Source organism: Erpetoichthys calabaricus, chromosome 1 (assembly GCF_900747795.2).
Source record: "Erpetoichthys calabaricus chromosome 1, fErpCal1.3, whole genome shotgun sequence".
Lineage (NCBI taxonomy): Eukaryota > Metazoa > Chordata > Cladistia > Polypteriformes > Polypteridae > Erpetoichthys > Erpetoichthys calabaricus.
In genome coordinates, this window is record NC_041394.2 from 115,078,933 (window position 1) to 115,092,715 (window position 13,783).

Here is a 13,783-nt window from a genome sequence, read left to right on the forward strand (position 1 = left end):
GGTTTGTATGGTACGTGTTATGGTGTATGATGTGCATTGCAGCTGTGTTGTGTCGTTCTGTTTTTTTATTTTCATTAGCACAGATCCTCTCCTGTGCTCCTGTCCAATACAGGCTAATTAAAAATCTCTTAACAGAGGGTATGCCATTGCAAAATGGACATTCTTAATGTAGGCATGAGCTTTGGTCATGAGAACATGTCTTTGTTTAGTCAAAGTGCTTGTTCCACTTTTGTTTACTTTGAGTTGATGCAGAAACTGCTTTCCATGCAGTAACGTCATGCAGGCATCAAAAACGTATCACAGTGGCTCTGTTGCAGTAAGACCTATATTTTGGAGCTACAGGGAATTAGATGAGGAAAAAAACAAAATGTGTCTGGTTATACATTTGTGTGCATCACATTTATAAGCATTATTTATATGTGGATATCAACTCTGCTGCACTGTGCTGGGCAAGCTACACAAAGCCAGGTGCAAAATCAGAAGGAAGAATTTCTTCAAACAAGTCCAACGTAATTTTCTGTTTTGTTTTCAATAATTATAATAGAGGGCACGTATGGCTTCACTCTGAAGCATAATTTGGCTTGGCTGGAGAGCATGGACCCATGAAATGTTTGGCATTCCTGTCTTTTTTATTTCATGACACGGGCCAGTTTTGATTCTACTTTGCACATCTGCCTGCTCCTTTTTCTCAAAATGCTTTGAATATCTAGCACTTGGAAATATCATTATCAGAGTTTTAATGGTTTAAATTTACCACTGGAGTTTTTTCCACATTTTAAATTTGTCATCCTGCATTTTTTCAATGCTGACCCCCAGTTCTTATCCACACGAACATGAAAAATGTCCTGTACCCACAACTTGAATTTTGAGTTCCATGGGACTCCATTCTTGATGTACATCTCTAATGCACATCTTACTTTGCTAGCAACCTTATTTCCTTATATTATTTGACATGAGGGTGTGAGGCGTGATTTATACTACTTTAATAATTACCAAACAATAAGGCCTCCTAAAAAAGCTATGGCTTGAAAGATATGTACTAAATCTGGGGTCTCAATCGAAGTTCTGCTTTTTAAAAAACTTTCTGGAATCCAACGCTTTTTTTTTCCCCAAAGACTTCCCAACTGTGCATATGCAATATACATCTACATTTATTTGTTTGGCAGATGCTTTTATCCAAAAGAGGTAAACATAATTGAGTAATGTTAGGCTAGGGCCTGTTTGTTCAGCAAGTGTATTAGGGCAAGTAACAAAAGTTGATTGCCACAAGTGAAAAGATGTAATAACTAATAAATTTACAAACATCGGTTTACAATTGATCATAATGTTACAACAAATGAAGCAAAGTGTGAAACATCACAGAGCAAAAGTTTATTTATTTTTGTCCAATTTGGCAGATCTTCACAGAATAGGTAGGCTTTCAAATGTTTCTTAAATACTTTGAGGGAGTCAGCAGTACGGATGGAAGTGGGCCGCTTGTTCCACCAACTAGGAACTACAAAAGAAAATAGTCTGGATTGAGACTTGATGCCACGCAAAAGCGGCATCGCCTGAGTGTGCAACAGTGGGCGAGAAGGAATTTTGCACCTCACAAGTGTCTCCATATATGCAGGTGCTGACCCATTGTAGGCCAGCATCAGGGATCTGAACTTAATGTGTGCTGCTACAGGGAGCCAATGTAGTGACCCGAAGAGAAGAGTGACATGTGCCTGTCAGTTGGTTAAATACAAGATGGGCCTCTGCATTCTGTACATTTTGCAGTGGCTTGATAGAACATGCAGGTACTCCTGTCAGAAGCGAGTTGGACCAGAAGCTGTGCTGCATATTCTATCAGATAAGGTCTGATCTTGTGGATTGTGTATAGTGTGAACCTGCATGAACAAGAAATAGTAGAAATGTGGTCAGTAAAAGATAACTGCTCATCAATCACCACCCCAAGGTTGCATACAGACCTGGTAGGTGTTAGCGACAGTGAGCCAAACTTAAGGGGAGCTGAACAGACTGACTGGCCGGTATCACAAGAAGCTCGGTTTTTTGCCAGGCTGAACTGCAGATGGTGATCCTTCATATAAATGCATATAAATATAATTATATAACTAACTTGTGAATTTTTTATCCACTTAAAATATTTATATACTGGAAAGGATTTTTTTTGTAAAAAAATAATATAAAAGAATAAAGTACAAGTGCAGAAACAAAATGTATAGCTTTAAGACAAGAATGGAGAGAAAACACAAAACCATTTAAGTAAAAGGGTAACTGTAGCCTTATAGCGATACATTATGCCCAAATGCCCATTCCAGTTAAGAAAAAGCATAGATGAGGCACCTGTTGTATGTTGGTACTACCTGGTACTGCCAAAGATTTAGCACTTCTCTTAATCTGGTTGTCTGCATATCAAGATAGAACATATTCAAGAGATCTTACAAAGAAATAGACATTATCATTAAAAGGCACAAAACCTAAAGCTCATTAACATTTTAACATGCAGGGAAAAATTTTCATCATCGTACAGTAAGTGTTCACTAAATTAAATTGTGCCAGATGTGCATATTTGTCACCGTGCATATTTTTCAGGTGCCCTTTTGTCACCATTCTTTTATCACACACCCCTTTGTTGGTGCGCCATCTTTCACTGCAACAGCTTTTTATTTCTTTTTTGAGTTAAGCTCTGCCTACTTTGCACAATATTCGAAGATGAGTATTGTCTTCATGGCAGATTTTATCGAGTTTGCTCAGCATGTTTCAACATATTATGGTGTACCACAGATTCTTAATAAGGTTGATGTCAGGACTCTGATTGGGAGGTTCAAGGATATCTACTTTTCTTTTTTTAGCTACATAGTTTATTATAATTTTTTAGACTACAAAAAACAGTTGCAGTGTCAGTCTGTGCTCTGCTTTGTTTTTATGTCTTGAATTCTGACTCATTTTGTAACAACCCCCCCCCCCCCCACCCCAATGACCGCCGTATAAAGCAGATGTCATAGAGCACATGAGCAGCATTAGTTCAGCATCATCCATAAGAAATAATCTGACCAACAATCATCTTCTCACATCAGATCAGTTTTTATTAAAAAAAATGTCTTGCCACTTTATAATATTTTGCCATTTCACTGTTGCCAGTTTTAGGCCAGTCATCCTGATTTGCACTTTGCAAAGTAATCTCATAGTGGATAATGATACAACATTGCGTACCCTTCTTGATTATAGAAAGTACACTTGAATGTTCAGAGCTTTTAATATTTTGTATGCCCTTCTGCCATTCTAGGTTGTTTAATAACTTCATACCAAGGGGAGCTGTTTGCAGTTTATTTACGTGTCACTACTTGACCATTTCTATCACAAAGACAATACGATGGTAACAGCTAGTTTATAGCACAAGGACGGATTAATTTTATGCCATAATGGAAATATTTGTCACTGGATTTATCTTAGGATAGCCCACTCACAAGTGCAGAATATTTACACATGTGTGGATTTGTTTCTTTTTGTTTTCAGTCTAGAGAGGTAGGTTGCCTTTATGAAAAAAAATTTCTGATTGAAATTTTACCCAGGACTTTAATGCGGTCATTTTCAGCTTTTCAGTTTTTGTTCCGGGAATTGTTTTTCTCATTTCAGCCTCCATTTCAGGGTGGCTAATACATTCGCAACTGCATGTAAATCAGGATAGCGACTGTCCTTTTCTGTCTACTTGTCTGCCTTTCCAGTGAGTTATGGCTAATTTAGTTACCGTATGATGAAGCAGTGGGCAATGAATCTCAAGGCATTTCCTTGTATGTTGGCATTTGGGAAGTTTCAGTACATTGTGATGTCATCCTGTGGTAGTTAAGTTACAATGTCAATAAAGACGAGGAAGCCAGTTTTGAAGACAGCCATGTAAACCTAAACCATAATACAATCTCTAACGTGTCTGCAGTTTTTTTTCCCCTCTCCATCTAGCCGTCACTTTCCTGAACTTTCCTGAACATTTTATCATATTTCCAGTCCTCAATTATATTATCTGTATATTTTTTAGCAAATTCTATTTTGCTTTTCTGGTTTTGTTGCGAAAAGGAGTTTTGCATCTAGTCATGTGGCCTTTTCTGATTCTGTGAGCAATAGATTGTTATACCTCTACATTGTGGAGGCTGGAGGTTGTTGGTGATATCTGTGACAGTTTAAAGTATTCCTTCATAGCTATAATACGTTTTGGATCATCAGTCATGGTTGTTTACCTCAAGTATACTAATGATTCTCAATTATTTTTTTTCTCTTTTCAAAATGTTCCAAATTATTAATTTTAATATGGCCAGTTTTTTGTCAAGAATTAGAATAGCATATTAGAAAGGTTTGTTGCTTCATATAATTTGTTTCTGGTTATCTGTTATACTTTAAAAGGTTAAACCTCAAATATGTCCATTTGGTATAAATAATATAGTTAAGGAGAAATTTAAGTGCTTTTGATGCCTAATTTTAAGTGCCTCACATCTCCATTTTGCTAGTAGAATGCTAGGACAACTGCCTCCCCGGGATACTGCACATAGCATTCCATCAGTTCACAGTTTAGTGTCTTAGCTCTGGTGGTGATCTCCTTTTGTTTGTGAATCCTGGCTGTTCTTGTTTAGACTTTGTTGATGGTTGAGCTCTTTGTTTTTGATAATCTTGTTTCTGAGCTTTTAGATTTCAACACGTAATTGCAGTTTCTCAAAAACTTGAACTACTCCTGACTCATTTATCGTACACCGTGAAGATGCTCTCTAACTCTTTTGCCAGCAGGCAGTTTGGAGAGTTCTGTTCAAGCTAAAAAGACAGATGGATGTAGTCTATCAGTACAAGAGGAGGCATAAATAAAAAATACCTGGCAGCCAGTTGTCCATTAATTGTGATCAGAGGCAAAAAATTGGAGGGACCCTGAAACATTGCAGCATAGAAATACTCAGTGATAACTAATCTCAGGCTTTGTGATTGTGTTTGCTTCTTATTCACCTCTCACTTCAGATTTGAAATGGTTGTGTGTCAACACCAATAGAAATTGAAATTCACAGGCTGTATTCTTATGGAGAGCACTGTCTATTTGTTTATTCTTTTTTACACAGCCATTATTTTCCTTACCAGCTTTCATGATTAATCTTTGTAAAGTGCTCTTTGACCTGAATTTTACAGTGCTATAGCAGCTAAGGTACCAGTTACGCAAATTTAAACATTTTATGACTTGCAACTTTCTGGATTCTTGTCCATCTCCTCAGTCTGAGCACACAACCTCCCAGCTCTGTCTTGGCTTTCTAAAATGTAAATGGTCAAAGCTTCAGAGATTTTGATCCAAAACTGGACTTGCCCATTCCTGCCTCTGGTCAGAATGATTTAATACTTTAATTTATAAAATGATAAAGAAGATAACACTTGCTGTATACTACAATACAGAAAAAAGTATCGGCACACCATCCATGTTTTAATTCATACCTCATTATACTGCATATTTGGAAACAACAAGTATGTTGCTTTGGTACCCAGCACTCAGATTTTATTTTTTCCTGAGTTTTTTGATTCTGAACTCTTTCTTTTGCTTCATCTTTCTGACTCTTACCTTTATGGCAGCTTTCTCTCTCAGATTGTCATGGGAGGAGACAGTGACACCTTCTAAAGGGCTACACTGACAGTACTAATGCCAAGGTAACCTTGAAGTGTTATGATTTATATGCAGTTTTGCCAATTTGTAAAATGTATTGTGCTTCAAAAGTGAATTTTTAAACTGCAGACTTAAGATTTTTTTTTTTTTTTTTACTAGAGTATCTATTTTCACAAGGATGCGGCACAGAAGTGTACTTCTCTCTTGAATCCTGTTCCACACTTAATGGCAAATCCATGCAAGTTAGGGTTACTTGCTCTAATTTTTCACTGTGTTAGTGCAAAGGTGCTGAGTGTTTCCTGTCTTGTTCCCTGTGACAAGTGTAGAGGGCATAGCAGCCACTCAACCCAACACAGACAGACGCAGGAGGCACTTATAAAAACAGAAAAGCTTTATATTTTTAATTACCTCATGGGAAACGCCTTCACTGTTTCCCACAGGCACAACACAGTCCCACTAAGCACAAGTACCACACAATACTTTTCTATTCATTTTCTTGTCTCTTTTTTCTTTCTCCTCCACTCCTCCTCGGCAAGCTTCATCTCCCTCCACCCAACTCTGCCTCCCCTCTGTGAGGTCTGTTCAGTCCTTTTATATTGTACTTTTAAGTACTTCTGGGCTTCCAGTCACGTGACCTGCCAGTACTTTTGGATTGGGTGAAAACCATGTCTCTTCTACATCCACAGCACCCCCTGGCATCACCCACGGCACCCAACAGGGCTGAGATACCAAACTCCAAGTCCCTGGATGCCCTATGGGAATTCGGGGCACCGCTACACTCCAGGCAAGCTGCCATCTAGCATCTTGGGTTGAGGCAGTGCCCTAAAAAATCTGCCTTCCCCAATCCTTCCATATCGGGGTTGTCCTGGCCGGGTTGAGCTGCCAGCCATCTCTTACAACCCAGCACTCCTGGGATAGACTCTGGACCCCTAGTAACTCTGAATTGGATAAAGTGGGTCTGAGAATATTACATTATTTATCTGTTTGCACAAGAAAATCAAGCAGAACTTAATTCTTCTGTAAAATGTTTCTTTTGACATTTTTAGTTTTTCACACTTGGAGTGTAGCGTCAATGTATCATCTTGATTCATTTACCTAACTTGCATATTCGAAGGGAGAATGATGTCTTGTGAACAGCAGTGAGTGAAAGACCATCATGGAGTACACACACTGAAACAGGGCCAATTTAGACTCTTTGTTCATATTAACCTGAGCATGTTTAGGACATTGGAGGAGATCGATAAGCATGTGTATTAGCATGTGCAAGCAAGAATTTCACTGTACTCTGTACCAATGACAATAATAACCCAGTAAACCTGTAAACAAATGGCAGCCAGACCTGGGATTTGAGGCCTGATTTGATTTGAGGCCATTATTGATTTATACATGTTTGTATTTGGTAACATTAGGGATCTGTCTGGAATTAAAATTTGAAAGTTATTAAAGGGGACAGTGATAAAAAGTAGCCTAGCTTGATGTGGAAATTAGTTAAACCTTGTGAGCTTGAACATTTAAAATTATTACGGAATATTACAGTAGATTTCCCTGAGATCTTATAATATTACTTTGCATTTTTTGTTTCCATCCTACAAAGTTGTGTTTTTTAAAACATATGACAATGTTAAAGAACTAGATAGATAGATAGATAGATAGATAGATAGTACTATACAGTATTTGTCCCAAGAGGGAAATTTAGCTTAACTATAATATAAAACTACACATCATTGCAGTTTGAGCAGGTCATGGTTTTCCTTGTCGTCCAACTGCAGTTAAATTGTAAACTCCATTCACCCACTTTGTAAGCCGCCTTCTTCAGAGTCAGCTGGAGCACTGAAATAAAGCTGATTACTTGGCAGTCGATCATCAGCATGGATCTGTTTAAAGCCACCAGAGTTCTATTTTTCCAAGATTCAGCATACATCACTGATGCTACTGTCTTGTTCATAATACGAAGATCATCAATCCAAATCTGGCCTCCCAAGAACTTTATAGTTTGTAGTTTACATCAGTTCAGGCAAATAAACTCAAAAACAAGCAACATTTTCAACAATTATTAATTCATACATTACATATATAAAAATAGTTGTCTAGGTTCTGTTGGGCTTCACAATACTGTATGCTCTATTCCCTTTTTGAGGCCCTGGATATTCATTTGCTCTAAGAAGGTACCAATTTCAAAGTGTGAACATTCCATCTCTAGTTTAATTCCTTCTCAAATTAATAAGCTGTTGAGTCTGGAGAGGATGCCTGCTATAAATCCATGCTGTTTACTGGGAGAAATATATACAGTCATGGCCGAAATTATTGGCACCCCTGGAATTTTCCCAGAAAATGCACCATTTCTCCCAGAAAATTATCACAATTACAAATGTTTTGGTATACACATATTTATTTCCTTTATGTGCATTGGAACAACACAAAAAAACAGAGAAAAAAAGCCAAATCTGACATCATGTCACACAGAACTCCAAAAATGGGCTGGACAAAATTATTGGCACCCTTTCAAAATTGTGAGTGAATCATTTTATTTCAAGTATATGATGCTCGTTTGAGCTCACCTGTGGCAAGAAACAGGTGCTGGCAATATAGCAATCACACCTGAAGCCAGTTAAAATGGAGAAAAGTTGACTGAACCTTTCTGTTGTGTGTCTGAGTGTGCCACACTAAGCATGGAGAACAGAAAGAAGAGCAGACAATTGTCTGAGGACTTGAGAACAAAAATTGTGGAAAAATATCAACAATCTCAAGGCTACAAGTCCATCTCCAGAGATCTTCATGTTCCTTTGTCCACTGTGCGCAACATAATCAAGAAGTTCACAACACATGGCACTGTAGCTAATCTCCCTGGACGTGGACGGAAAAGAAAAATTGATAAAAGACTGCAACGAAGGATAGTCCGAATGGTGGATAAACAACCCCAATCAGCTTCAAAACATATTCAAGCTGTTCTGCAGATTCAGGGTGCACTGAACTATCCGTCGACATCTGAACGAAATGTAACGCAATGGCAGGAGAGCCAGGAGGACCCCACTGCTGACACAGAAACATAAAAATGCCAGACTGGAGTTTGCCAAAATGTACTTGAAGAAGCCAAAATCCTTCTGGGTGAACACCTTGTGGACAGATGAGACCAAGGTAGAGCTTTTTGGTAAAGCACATCATTCTACTGTTTACAGAAAACGGAATGAGGCCTACAAAGAAAAGGACACAGTACCTACAGTCAAACATGGTGGAGGTTCTAAGATGTTTTGGGGATGTTTAGCTGCCTTTGGCACTGGATGCCTTGACTGTGTGCAAGGCATCATGAAATCTGAAGACTACCAAAAGATATTGGGGCACAATGTCCAGCCCTTTTTTTGAGTTTTGTGTGAAATGATGTCAGATTTGGCTTTTTTTCTCTGTTTTTTTTGTGTTGTTCCAATGCACGTAAAAGAAATAAGTTAGGTTAGGTTAGGTTAGGTTTCTTTATTTAGTCATGTTTACACAGGAAAACATGAAATTTGCCTTCTCAGTTGCATCTAATAACAAGTAACAGACAGAATGAAATAAAACATACAAATAGAAATAAGAAAGGTTAAGGTAAGGCAGTTAGATAAAACATATCTATACCAAAAAAAAAAAAAAAAAAAAAAGGTAACAGGATATATATCAAAACCTTAAACATTATCTCCGATATTTCTTATTGAAAAGTCGTATGGCACTAGGAAGAAAGGAGTTTCTGGAGCGATTTGTGTGGGTTTTCAAAGCAACTATCCTTCCTGATTTACTGAAGTTTAGTTCTACATGTAATGGATGTCTGTCATCAGTTGAGATGATTTCCAGTTTCTTTAGCATTGCCCTCTGACACACACTAGTCAAATCATCTACATCAGCCCCAATAACTTTAGCTGCATACTTCGTAATCTGCTGGAGCTTTTTTGAGTTTTGGTTTGTCAGACTATTAAACCAGGCAATGAAACTGAAAGTGATCATGGACTGGATCATACTACGATAGAAGGACAACATGAGGTCCTTGTCTACTTTAAATAGTTTGAGTTTATGGAGGAGAAATAAGCGCTGGTTGCACTTAGAAAATAATTTTTTTTGTATTTGTATTCCAGTTAAGATTGTTATCTAGGTAAGTTCCTAAGTATTTATATTCATGCACTATTTCTACCTCCTCTCCCAGAACTACAATAGGTGAACATACAGATTTCTGTCTCTTAAAATCAAATATCATTTCTTTGGTCTTTGTTACATTCAGACTGAGAGAGTTTTTATTGCACCAGATTACCATACAGTCCACTTGATTTAGATAGTGGCTTTCATCCTCCCCAGATATGCATCCTATGATCATGGTGTCATCCGCATACTTAATAATGGAGCAGTGGTCATTGTTCTGTCTCAGAATGTGTACAGTATACGAAAAGATTTGTAATTGCAACAATTTTCTGGAAGAAATGGTGCATTTTCAAGGAAAATTCCAGGAGTGCCGATAATTTCGACCATGACTGTATGTCTATTTTTTCCACACTTACAGTCATTAATTTTGGATTAGTAAGAACTAAAACTAAATGGTATGTTATGGGACATCAGAAATATCACAGAGAAAATCCTGAATTGAGAAGAGAAGTCAAACACTGAAATAGAAAAGAATTACCGGCTCGCTTTGTTTGTGTCAAGGAGCCTGAAGCCCAGCCTGGTATGAACCAACCATTAATCGAGCATCTCTTCCAACATCCAGTCTGCTTTGCCATACACACAACTTGCTCCAAGTACTATTAGGTTAACAGGAATGTGTAGAACATTATTAAATAACATTATTAAATTCCACCCGGGGGGGTAAACGTTAACATTTAACATTATACAAAGTTATTGTCTGTTCTTTACCTGCATTATTATCAATCTTTAATTTAATATTGTTTATTGTATCAGTATGCTGCTGCTGGAGAATGTGAATTTCCCATTGGGATTAATAAAGTATCTATCTATCATTAGAAAAATGGGCCTAACAAGCTCATCCATCCTGTTCAAAACAACATCAAGTTCAGAGTTGAAAGTCCTTAATTTCCTACTCTCCACCACACTACTTGGTCATTTATTCCATGTGTATTTGGTTCTTTGCATGAAAAAAACTTTCTAACATTTGTGTGAAATCTACACTTAACAAGTTTCCATCCATGCATGTGTTCATGCATCAGATTTTTTTTAAAGTAACAACTCAGACCCATTGTACTAATTCCTTTCATAATTCTGAATGCTTCAATCGTGTCACCTCTTAATCTGTGTTTGCTTAAACTGATACGATTCATCTTCTTCAATTTCTCTTCATAGCTCATACGGTTCTTCTTAGTCCAAAAATCAGTCTTGTTGTTCTTTTCTGGACTTTTTGTAGTGCTGCTCTGCCTTTTTTGTAACACAGAGACCAAAACTGTACACAGTACAACCTCTCTTGTGCATTATAAATCTTAAGCATAAGTAACTTGTACTCCACACATCATGTTATATAACCTAACATCCTATTGGCCTTTTTAATGACTTCTGTACACTGTCTGGATGTAGATAGTGCTGTGTCTACTATGTCTTCTAGATCCTTTTGATGAGGTGTTCTTTCAAGTCTAACATTTTTACTTTTTGAATGTAATACTTTATAAACTGCTCAAAAAAATTAAAGGAACACTTTGAAAAACACATCAGATCTCAATGGGAAAAAAAGTCCTGCTGGATATCTATACTGATATGGATTGGATAATGTGTTAGGAACAAAAGGATGCCACATCGTTTGATGGAAATGAATATTATCAACCTACAGAGGGCTGAATTCAAAGACTCTCCGAAAATCAAAGTGAAAACATGATGCAGCAGGCTAGTCCATTTTGTCAGAATATCATTGCAGCAAGTCCATATTATACTTAGTAGTTTGTATGGCCCCCACGTGCTTGTATGCATGCCTGACAACATAGCTCCTAATGAGATGATGGATGGTGTCCTGGGAGATCTCCTCCCAGATCTGGACCAGGGCATCAGTGAGCTCCTGGACAGTCTAAGATGCAACCTGGTGGCGTCAGATGGACCAAAACATAATGTCTCAGAGGTATTCTATTGGATTTAGGTCAGATGAGTGAGGGGACCAGTCAACGGTATCAATTCCTTCATCCTCCAGGAACTGCCTGCATACTCTCGCCACATGAGGCATTGTTGTGCACCAGGAGGAGAACCCAGGACCCACTGCACCAGCACAGGGTCTGACAATGTGTCCAAGGATTTCATCCCGATACCTAATGGCAGTCAAGGTGCCGTTGTCTAGCCTGTACAGGTCTGTGCTTCCTTCCATGGATGTGCCTCCCCAGACCATCACTGACCAACCACCAAACCGGTCATGCTGAATGATGTTACAGGCAACATAATGTTCGCCACGACTTCTCCAGACCCTTTCACGTCTGTCACATGTGCTCAGGGTGAACCTGCTCTCATCTGTGAAAAGCACAGGGCACCAGTGGTGGACCTGCCAATTCCGGTATTCTTTGGAAAATGCCAATCGAGCTCCACGGTGCCGGGCAGTGAGCACTGGGCCCACTAGAGGATGTCGGACCCTCAGGCCACCCTCATGAAGTCTGTTTCTGATTGTTTGGTCAGAGACATTCACACCAGTGGCCTAATGGAGGTCATTTTGTCGGGCTCTGGCGGTGCTCATCCTGTTCCTCCTTGCTCAAAGGAGGAGATACTAGTCCTGCTGATGGGTTGAGGACCTTCTACGGCCCTGTCCAGCTCTCATAGAGTAACTGCCTGTCTCATGGAATCTCCTCCATGCCCTTGAGACTGTGATGGGAGACACAGCAAACCTTGTAGCAATGGCACATATTGATGTGCCATCCTGGAGAAGTTGGACTACCTGTGCAACTTCTGTAGGGTCCAGGTATCGCCTCATGCTACCAGTAGTGACACTGACCGTAGCCAAATGCAAAACTAGTGAAAAATCAGTCAGAAAAGATGAGGAAGGAAAAATGTCAGGGGCCTCCACCTGTTAAACCATTCCTGTTTTGGGGGTCATCTTGTTGCCCCTCTAGTGCATCTGTTGTTAATTTCATTAACACCAAAGCAGCTGAAACTGATTAACAACCCCCTCTGCTACTTAACTGACCAGATCAATATCCCAGAAGTTTCATTGACTTGATGCTATACTCTGATTAAAAAGTGTTCATTTAATTTTTTTGAGCAGTATATTTTCATCTGCCATAAATCTGCCAAAGGCTACATGCTGTCCAAGTCCCTCTGTAACAACTTAGCCAATGCTACATTATCTGCCCCAGTTTGGTATCATCTGCAGACTTAACCAGCTTATTGATTATATTATTGTTTAGATTGTTTAAGTATATTAAAAAGAATAGTGGACCCAGCATTGATCCCTGAGGGGCACCACTTTTAACATCACCTAATTCTGAAGATGTTCCACTCACCATAACCCTTTGCTTACTGAGTTTGTGCCACCTGTGTACCCCCCTACAGACCATGCCATAGAATTCTACTTGTTTTAGTTTGATCGTTATCCATTCATATGATACCTTTTCAAAATCCTTCAATAAATCAAAGTACCTCTCTTATCATATGCTTTTGTTGCTTCCTCAAATAATTCCAGAACCTTTTCTAAACACACGCTGACTGTTCAGTAAAGCTCTCATTCTTGCCATGTGCTGGTCGACCTTTTCCTTAATAATTCCTTCCAATTTTTTGCCTGTGATGTACGTTAAACTTACTGGCCTATAATTACTTGATTTCCCATTTTATTCATTTTATTTTGTTCTGCTCCTGGTGATTTATAAGATTTCAACCAATTTAATCTAAGCAGCTCTTCTCTGTTTACAATTTCCAAATCACTATGTTCCTCCTTTGTAGTTTTATTCATATTTATTTCGTTTTATTTAGATTTTATTTATTATTTGTTTAGATTTAGTTTATCAAATTAATCACATGTTAAAACATCAATTTACTGCAAGTACAAAGCATTTGCTATTTCACTGTCTGTATATTCCGCTCCTTTTTGACTGTTCTTTTACTACTAAAATACTGAAAAAAATCTTCTTTGGTCTTTTTTGTAATATTTCTCTCCAGCTATCTTATAGAATTCCTAATATCTTTCTTAATGGCACTCTCCTGCTCTTATGCACCCAACAGTTAGCACTGGAGTTATTAGTCTTA

The 13,783-nt window shown here is 38.3% G+C and overlaps 1 protein-coding gene across 1 annotated transcript in view; it reads right to left on the reverse strand.

Moving 5' to 3' along the window:
* Positions 1-13,783, reverse strand: part of LOC114654705 (metalloproteinase inhibitor 3-like) — a 756,439-nt gene that overhangs the window by 544,446 nt on the left and 198,210 nt on the right. The gene's annotated exons all lie outside the window — the stretch shown is intronic.